The sequence below is a fragment of the Oncorhynchus keta genome, unplaced genomic scaffold, assembly GCF_023373465.1.
Source record: "Oncorhynchus keta strain PuntledgeMale-10-30-2019 unplaced genomic scaffold, Oket_V2 Un_contig_15382_pilon_pilon, whole genome shotgun sequence".
Classification (NCBI taxonomy): domain Eukaryota; kingdom Metazoa; phylum Chordata; class Actinopteri; order Salmoniformes; family Salmonidae; genus Oncorhynchus; species Oncorhynchus keta.
In genome coordinates, this window is record NW_026279286.1 from 34,433 (window position 1) to 44,920 (window position 10,488).

Here is a 10,488-nt window from a genome sequence, read left to right on the forward strand (position 1 = left end):
CATTACTGTGCAGCCGTATTCATTGATCTGGCCAAGGCTTTTGACTCTGTCAATCACCACATCCTCATCGGCAGACTCGACAGCCTGGTTCACCAACTACTTCTCTGATAGAGTTCAGTGCGTCAAATCGGAGGGTCTGCTGTCCGGACCTCTGGCAGACTCTATGGGGTGTGCCACAGGGTTGAATTCTTGGACCGACTCTCTTCTCTGTATACATCAATGAGGTCGCTCTTGCTGCTGGTGAGTCTCTGATCCACCTCTACGCAGACGACACCATTCTGTATACTTCCGGCCCTTCTTTGGACACTGTGTTAACAACCCTCCAGGCCAGCTTCAATGCCATACAACTCTCCTTCCGTGGCCTCCAATTGCTCTTAAATACAAGTACAACTAAATGCATGCTCTTCAACCGATCGCTACCTGCACCTACCCGCCTGTCCAACATCACTACTCTGCACGGCTCTGACTTAGAATACGTGGACAACTACAAATACTTAGGTGTCTGGTTAGACTGTAAACTCTCCTTCCAGACCCATATCAAACATCTCCAATCCAAAGTTAAATCTAGAATTGGCTTCCTATTTCGCAACAAAGCATCCTTCACTCATGCTGCCAAACATACCCTTGTAAAACTGACCATCCTACCAATCCTCGACTTTGGCGATCTCATTTACAAAATAGCCTCCAATACCCTACTCAACAAATTGCATGCAGTCTATCACAGTGCCATCCGTTTTGTCACCAAAGCCCCATATACTACCCACCATTGCGACCTGTATGCTCTCGTTGGCTGGCCTCCGCTTCATACTCGTCACCATACCCACTGGCTCCATGTCATCTACAAGACCCTGCTAGGTAAAGTCCCCCCTTATCTCAGCTCGCTGGTCACTATAGCATCTCCCACCTGTAGCACACGCTCCAGCAGGTATATCTCTAGTCACCCCCAAAACCAATTCTTTCTTTGGCCGCCTCTCCTTCCAGTTCTCTGCTGCCAATGACTGGAACGAACTACAAAAATCTCTGAAACTGGAAACACTTATCTCCCTCACTAGCTTTAAGCACCAACTGTCAGTGCAGCTCACAGATTACTGCACCTGTACATAGCCCACCTATAATTTAGCCCAAACAACTACCTCTTTCCCAACTGTATTTAATTAATTTATTTATTTTGCTCCTTTGCACCCCATTATTTTTATTTCTACTTTGCACATTCTTCCATTGCAAAACTACCATTCCAGTGTTTTACTTGCTATATTGTATTTACTTTGCCACCATGGCCTATATATCTTTTTTTTTGCCTTTACCTCCCTTCTCACCTCATTGCTCACATTGTATATAGACTTGTTTATACTGTATTATTGACTGTATGTTTGTTTTACTCCATGTGTAACTCTGTGTCGTTGTATCTGTCGAACTGCTTTGCTTTATCTTGGCCAAGTCGCAATTGTAAATGAGAACTTGTTCTCAACTTGCCTACCTGGTTAAATAAAGGTAAAATAAATAAATAAATACATAAAAACATACCTAATGACACCCTATCTCCCTACAGAGTGGAGCTATTTATTTTAATTGTATTTTATTTCACCTTTATTTAACAAGGTAGGCCAGTTGAGAACAAGTTGTCATTTACTAACTGCACCTCTCCTAGATATCTCTAATGACAGTGTGACACAAACAACAACACAGAGTTACACATGGAGTAAAACTCTAAACAAGCCAATACCACAGTATAAGACACCCTAAGTCTATATACAGTGTGTGCAAAGGCATGAGGAGGTAGGTAAAACATATCTCTAATGACACCCTACCTCCTACATAGTGCCATCCCATGCCTACATAGTGCTGTCCCATGCCTACATAGTGTTATTCCATCTCCTACATAGTGTTATTCCATCTCCTACATAGTGCTGTTCCATGCCTACATAGTGCCATTCCATGCCTACATAGTGCTGTTCCATGCCTACATAGTGTTATTCCATGCCTACATAGTGCCATTCCATGCCTACATAGTGCTGTTCCATGCCTACATAGTGTTATTCCATGCCTACATAGTGTTATTCCATACCTACATAGTGTTATTCCATGCATACATAGTGTTATTCCATACCTACATAGTGTTATTCCATGCCTACATAGTGCCGTTCCATGCCTACATAGTGCTGTTACATGCCTACATAGTGTTATTCCATACCTACATAGTGTTATTCCATACCTACATAGTGTTATTCCATACCTACATAGTGTTATTCCATACCTACATAGTGTTATTCCATACCTACATAGTGTTATTCCATACCTACATAGTGTTATTCCATGCCTACATAGTGTTATTCCATACCTACATAGTGTTATTCCATGCCTACATAGTGTTATTCCATGCCTACATAGTGTTATTCCATACCTACATAGTGTTATTCCATGCCTACATAGTGCCGTTCCATGCCTACATAGTGCTGTTACATGCCTACATAGTGTTATTCCATACCTACATAGTGTTATTCCATGCCTACATAGTTTTATTCCATACCTACATAGTGTTATTCCATGCCTACATAGTGCTGTTCCATGCCTGCATAGTGCTGTTCCATGCCTACTTAGTGCCATTCCATGCCTACATAGTGATATTCCATGCCTACATAGTGCCATTACATGCCTACATAGTGCCATTCCATGCCTACATAGTGATAGGGTCCATACCTACATAGTGCCATTAGCCTTTCTATTCCATGCCTACATAGTGTTATGCCATACCTCATAGTGTTATTCCATGCCTACATAGTGCCATTCCATGCCTACATAGTGTTATTCCATCCTACATAGTCATCATTCCATGCCTACATAGTAATTATTCCATGACTACATAGTTTGATTCCAGACCTACATAGTGTTGCTCCATGCCTACATAGTGCCATTCCATGCCTACATAGTGCCGTTCCATGCCTACATAGTGCCAATCCATGCCTACATAGTGCCATTCCATGACTACATAGTGCCATTCCATGACTACATAGTGCCGTTCCATCCTACATAGTAAATCCAGGGTGGCATTTTACATAGTGCCATTCCATGCCTAATAGTAGATTCCATGCGGTCATAGTGCCATTCACTACGGTCAGTGCCAGCATGTCTTAGTGATTCCATGCCTACACAGCCAGACATTGTTACATCATCATCATCATCATCATCCTTCATGCCAAGCTAATTATCAGACTAATAGTTTGACAGCAGAGAACAGGTTGCTCTGCATCTTTAGTCAGGGATTCAGACATCTCCAGTCTAAAGAGAGTTAATGTCTCCCTCTCTCTCCAGTTCAGCTGTCTCTAGAGTACATCTCTAAAGAGAGTTAATGTCTCTCTCTCTCCAGTGCAGCTGTCTCTAGAGTACATCTCTAAAGAGAGTTAATGTCTCTCTCTCTCTCCAGTTCAGCTGTCTCTAGAGAGTCTAAAGAGAGTTAATGTCTCTCTCTCTCTCCAGTTCAGCTGTCTCTAGAGTACATCTCTAAAGAGAGTTAATGTCTCTCTCTCTCCAGTTCAGCTGTCTCTAGAGTACATCTCTAAAGAGAGTTAATGTCTCTCTCTCTCCAGTTCAGCTGTCTCTAGAGTACATCTCTAAAGAGAGTTAATGTCTCTCTCTCTCCAGTTCAGCTGTCTCTAGAGTACATCTCTAAAGAGAGTTAATGTCTCTCTTTCTCTCCAGTTCAGCTGTCTCTAGAGTACATCTCTAAAAAGAGTTAATGTCTCTCTCTCTCCAGTTCAGCTGTCTCTAGAGTACATCTCTAAAAGAGTTAATGTCTCCCTCTCTCTCCAGTTCAGCTGTCTCTAGAGTACATCTCTAAAGAGAGTTAATGTCTCTCTCTCTCCAGTTCAGCTGTCTCTAGAGTACATCTCTAAAGAGAGTTAATGTCTCTCTCTCTCCAGTTCAGCTGTCTCTAGAGTACATCTCTAAAGAGAGTTAATGTCACTCTCTCCAGTTCAGCTGTCTCTAGAGTACATCTCCAAAGAGAGTTAATGTCTCCCTCTCTCCAGTTCAGCTGTCTCTAGAGTACATCTCTAAAGAGAGTTAATGTCTCTCACTCTCTCCAGTTCACTGCTCTCTAGAGTTATACATCTGTTAAAGCTGAGTACATCTCTAAAGAGAGTCTCTCTCTCCAGTTCAGCTGTCTCTAGAGTACATCTCTAAAGAGAGTTAACTGTCTCCTCTCTCCAGTTCAGCTGTCTCTAGAGTACATCTCTAAAGAGAGTTAATGTCTCTCTCTCTCCAGTTCAGCTGTCTCTAGAGTACATCTCTAAAGAGAGTTAATGTCTCTCTCTCTCCAGTTCAGCTGTCCCTAGAGTACATCTCTAAAGAGAGTTAATGTCTCTCTCTCCAGTTCAGCTGTCTCTAGAGTACATCTCTAAAGAGAGTTAATGTTCTCTCTCTCTCCAGTTCAGCTGTCCCTAGAGTACATCTCTAAAGAGAGTTAATGTCTCTCTCTCTCTCCAGTTCAGCTGTCCTCAGAGTACATCTCTAAAGAGAGTTAATAATGTCTCCTCTCTCCAGTTCAGCTGTCTCTAGAGTACATCTCTAGAGAGTTCAACCTGTTCAGAGTACATCTCTCCAGTTCAGCTGAGAGTTAATGTCTCTCTCTCTCTCCAGTTCAGCTGTCTCTAGAGTACATCTCTAAAGAGAGTTAATGTCTCCTCTCTCTCCAGTTCAGCTGTCTCTAGAGTACATCTCTAAAGAGAGTTAATGTCTCCTCTCTCTCCAGTTCAGCTGTTCCCAGAGTACATCTCTAAAGAGAGTTAATGTCTCCCCTCTCTCCAGTTCAGCTGTCTCTAGAGTACATCTCTAAAGAGAGTTAATGTCTCCTCTCTCTCCAGTTCAGCTGTCCTAGAGTACACCCAGGAGGATGTATCTGTCCAGCCTGTCCTACCGTCTAAAGAGAGTTAACTGTCACACTGTTCCAGTTCAGCTGTCCACAGGGGCTCAGGAACACCTGCCTGTCGGATCAGAACACACTGCTCAAACACAGTTTCCACTGCCGGATCAGAACACACTGTTACACACTGGCCAACGGCAGACAGTTTGCTAACACACTGTTACACACTGTTACACACTGTTATACACTGATACACACTGTTACACACTGATACACACTGTTACACACTGTTACACACTGGTACACACTGTTACACACTGGTACACACTGGTACACACTGTTATACACTGTTATACACTGTTATACACTGTTATACACTGGTACACACTAACACACTGTTATACACTGGTACACACTGTTATACAATGTTACACACTGTTATACACTGGTACACACTGGTACACACTAACACACTGGTACACACTGGTACACACTGTTATACACTGTTATACACTGTTATACACTGGTACACACTGTTATACACTAACACACTGGTACACACTGTTATACACTGTTACACACTGGTACACACTGTTATACACTGTTATACACTGTTATACACTGGTACACACTGTTACACACTGGTACACACTGTTATACACTAACACACTGTTATACACTGTTACACACTGTTATACACTGTTATACACTGTTATACACTGGTACACACTGTTACACACTGGTACACACTGGTACACACTGTTATACACTGTTATACACTGTTATACACTGGTACACACTGTTACACACTGGTACACACTGTTATACACTAACACACTGTTATACACTGTTACACACTGTTATACACTGTTATACACTAACACACTGGTACACACTGTTACACACTGGTACACATTGTTATACACTGTTATACACTGGTACACACTGTTATACACTGTTATACACTAACACACTGTTATACACTGTTACACACTGGTACACACTGTTATACACTGTTATACACTGGTACACACTGTTATACACTGTTATACACTGGTACACACTGGTACACACTGTTATACACTGTTATACACTGGTACACACTGTTACACACTGTTATACACTGTTATACATTGTTATACACTGGTACACACTGTTACACACTGTTATACACTGTTATACACTAACACACTAACACACTGGTACACACTGTTATACACTGTTATACACTGGTACACACTGTTACACACTGTTATACACTGTTATACACTGTTATACACTGGTACACACTGTTACACACTGTTATACACTGTTATACACTAACACACTAACACACTGGTACACACTGTTACACACTGTTACACACTAACACACTGGTACACACTGTTATACACTGTTATACACTGTTACACACTGGTACACACTGTTATACACTGTTATACACTGGTACACACTGTTACACACTGTTATACACTAACACACTAACACACTGGTACACACTGTTATACACTGTTACACACTGTTATACACTGTTATACACTGACACACTGGTACATACACACTGTTATACACTGTTATACACTGTTATACACTGTTATACACTGTTATACACTGTTATACACTGTTACACACTGGTACACACTGGTACACACTGTTATACACTAACACACTGTTACACACTGTTATACACTGTTATACACTAACACACTGTTACACACTGTTATACACTGTTATACACTAACACACTGTTACACACTGTTATACACTGTTATACACTGGTACACACTAACACACTGGTACACACTGTTATACACTGTTACACACTGTTATACACTGTTATACACTAACACACTGTTACACACTGTTATACACTGTTATACACTGTTATACACTAACACACTGTTACACACTGTTATACACTGTTATACACTGTTATACACTAACACACTGTTACACACTAACACACTGTTATACACTGTTATACACTGGTACACACTGGTACACACTGGTATACACTGGTACACACTAACACACTGTTATACACTGTTACACACTGTTATACACTGGTACACACTAACACAGTGGTACACACTGTTACACACTGGTACACACTGTTATACACTGGTACACACTGTTATACACTAACACACTAACACACTGGTACACACTGTTACACACTGTTATACACTGTTACACACTGTTACACACTGTTATACACTGTTATACACTAACACACTGTTACACACTAACACACTGGTACACACTGTTATACACTGGTACACACTGTTATACACTGTTATACACTAACACACTGACACACTGTTATACACTGTTACACACTAACACACTGACACACTGTTATACACTGTTATACACTGTTATACACTAACACACTGACACACTGTTATACACTGTTATACACTGGTACACACTAACACACTGGTACACACTGTTATACACTGGTACACACTAACACACTGGTACACACTGTTATACACTGGTACACACTAACACACTGGTACACACTGTTATACACTGGTACACACTGTTATACACTGTTATACACTGTTATACACTGGTACACACTAACACACTGACACACTGTTATACACTGTTACACACTAACACACTGTTACACACTGTTACACACTGTTACACACTAACACACTGGTACACACTGTTATACACTGGTACACACTGTTATACACTGGTACACACTAACACACTGACACACTGTTATACACTGTTATACACTGTTACACACTGGTACACACTAACACACTGGTACACACTGTTATACACTGGGACACACTAACACACTGACACACTGTTATACACTGGGACACACTAACACACTGACACACTGTTATACACTGTTACACACTGTTATACACTGGTACACACTAACACACTGTTATACACTGTTACACACTGGTACACACTAACACACTGGTACACACTGTTATACACTGTTACACACTAACACACTGTTACACACTGTTACACACTGTTACACACTAACACACTGGTACACACTGTTATACACTGTTATACACTGGTACACACTGTTATACACTGTTACACACTGTTACACACTGTTACACACTGTTATACACTGTTATACACTGGTACACACTGTTATACACTGTTATACACTGTTATACACTGGTGCACACTGTTATACACTGTTATACACTGTTACACACTGGTACACACTGTTACACACTGTTATACACTGTTATACACTGGTACACACTGTTATACACTGTTATACACTGTTACACACTGGTACACACTGTTACACACTGTTATACACTGTTATACACTGGTACACACTGTTATACACTGTTATACACTGTTACACACTGGTACACACTAACACACTGTTACACACTGTTATACACTGTTACACACTAACACACTGGTACACACTGGTACACACTGTTACACACTAACACACTGGTACACACTAACACACTGTTATACACTGTTATACACTAACACACTAACACACTGACACACTGGTACACACTGTTATACACTGTTATACACTAACACACTGGTACACACTGTTATACACTGGTACACACTAACACACTGGTACACACTGTTATACACTGTTACACACTGTTATACACTGTTATACACTGGTACACACTAACACACTGGTACACACTAACACACTGACACACTGGTACACAATGGTACACACTAACACACTGTTACACACTGTTATACACTGTTACACACTAACACACTGTTACACACTGTTATACACTGTTATACACTGTTACACACTGGTACACACTGTTATACACTGTTACACACTAACACACTGTTACACACTGGTACACACTAACACACTGTTACACACTGGTACACACTAACACACTGTTACACACTGGTACACACTGTTATACACTGTTATACACTGTTATACACTGTTACACACTGGTACACACTAACACACTGTTACACACTGTTATACACTGTTATACACTGTTACACACTGGTACACACTGTTATACACTGTTATACACTGGTACACACTGTTATACACTGTTATACACTGTTACACACTGGTACACACTAACACACTGGTACACACTGTTACACACTGTTACACACTGTTACACACTAACACACTGTTACACACTGTTATACACTGGTACACACTAACACACTGTTACACACTGTTATACACTGTTATACACTGTTACACACTGGTACACACTGTTATACACTGTTACACACTGGTACACACTAACACACTGTTACACACTGGTACACACTAACACACTGTTACACACTGGTACACACTAACACACTAACACACTAACACACTGTTACACACTGGTACACACTAACACACTGGTACACACTAACACACTGGTACACACTAACACACTGTTACACACTAACACACTAACACACTAACACACCGTTACACACTGGTACACACTAACACACTGTTACACACTAACACACCGTTACACACTGTTACACACTAACACACTGGTACACACTGTTACACACTAACACACTGGTACACACTAACACACTGTTACACACTAACACACTGTTAAACACTAACACACTGGTACACACTGTTACACACTGTTACACACTAACACACTGGTACACACTAACACACTGTTACACACTAACACACTAACACACTAACAAACCGTTACACACTGGTACACACTAACACACTGTTACACACTAACACACCGTTACACACTGTTACACACTAACACACTGGTACACACTGTTACACACTAACACACTGGTACACACTGTTACACACTAACACACTGGTACACACTAACACACTGTTACACACTAACACACTGTTAAACACTAACACACTGGTACACACTGTTACACACTGTTACACACTAACACACTGTTACACACTGTTACACACTAACACACTGGTACACACTAACACACTGTTACACACTGTTACACAGAGACCTACAGCTGGGGTAGAGACCTACAGCTGGGACAGAGACCTACAGCTGGGACAGAGACCTACAGCTGGGACAGACCTACAGCCTGGGTAGAGACCTACAGCTGGGACAGACCTACAGCTGGGGTAGAGACCTACAGCTGGGGTAGAGACCTACAGCTGGGACAGACCTACAGCTGGGACAGACCTACAGCCTGGGTAGAGACCTACAGCTGGGGTAGAGACCTGCAGCTGGGACAGAGACCTACAGCTGGGGTAGAGACCTACAGCTTGGGTAGAGACCTACAGCTGGGGTAGACCTACAGCTGGGACAGACCTACAGCTGGGACAGACCTACAGCTGGGTTAGAGACCTACAGCTGGGGTAGAGACCTACAGCTGGTTCAGAGATCTGCAGCTGGTTCAGAGACCTGCAGCTGGGGTAGAGACCTACAGCTGGGACAGAGACCTACAGCTGGGACAGAGACCTACAGCTGGGACAGACCTACAGCCTGGGTAGAGACCTACAGCTGGGACAGACCTACAGCTGGGGTAGAGACCTACAGCTGGGGTAGAGACCTACAGCTGGGACAGACCTACAGCTGGGACAGACCTACAGCCTGGGTAGAGACCTACAGCTGGGGTAGAGACCTGCAGCTGGGACAGAGACCTACAGC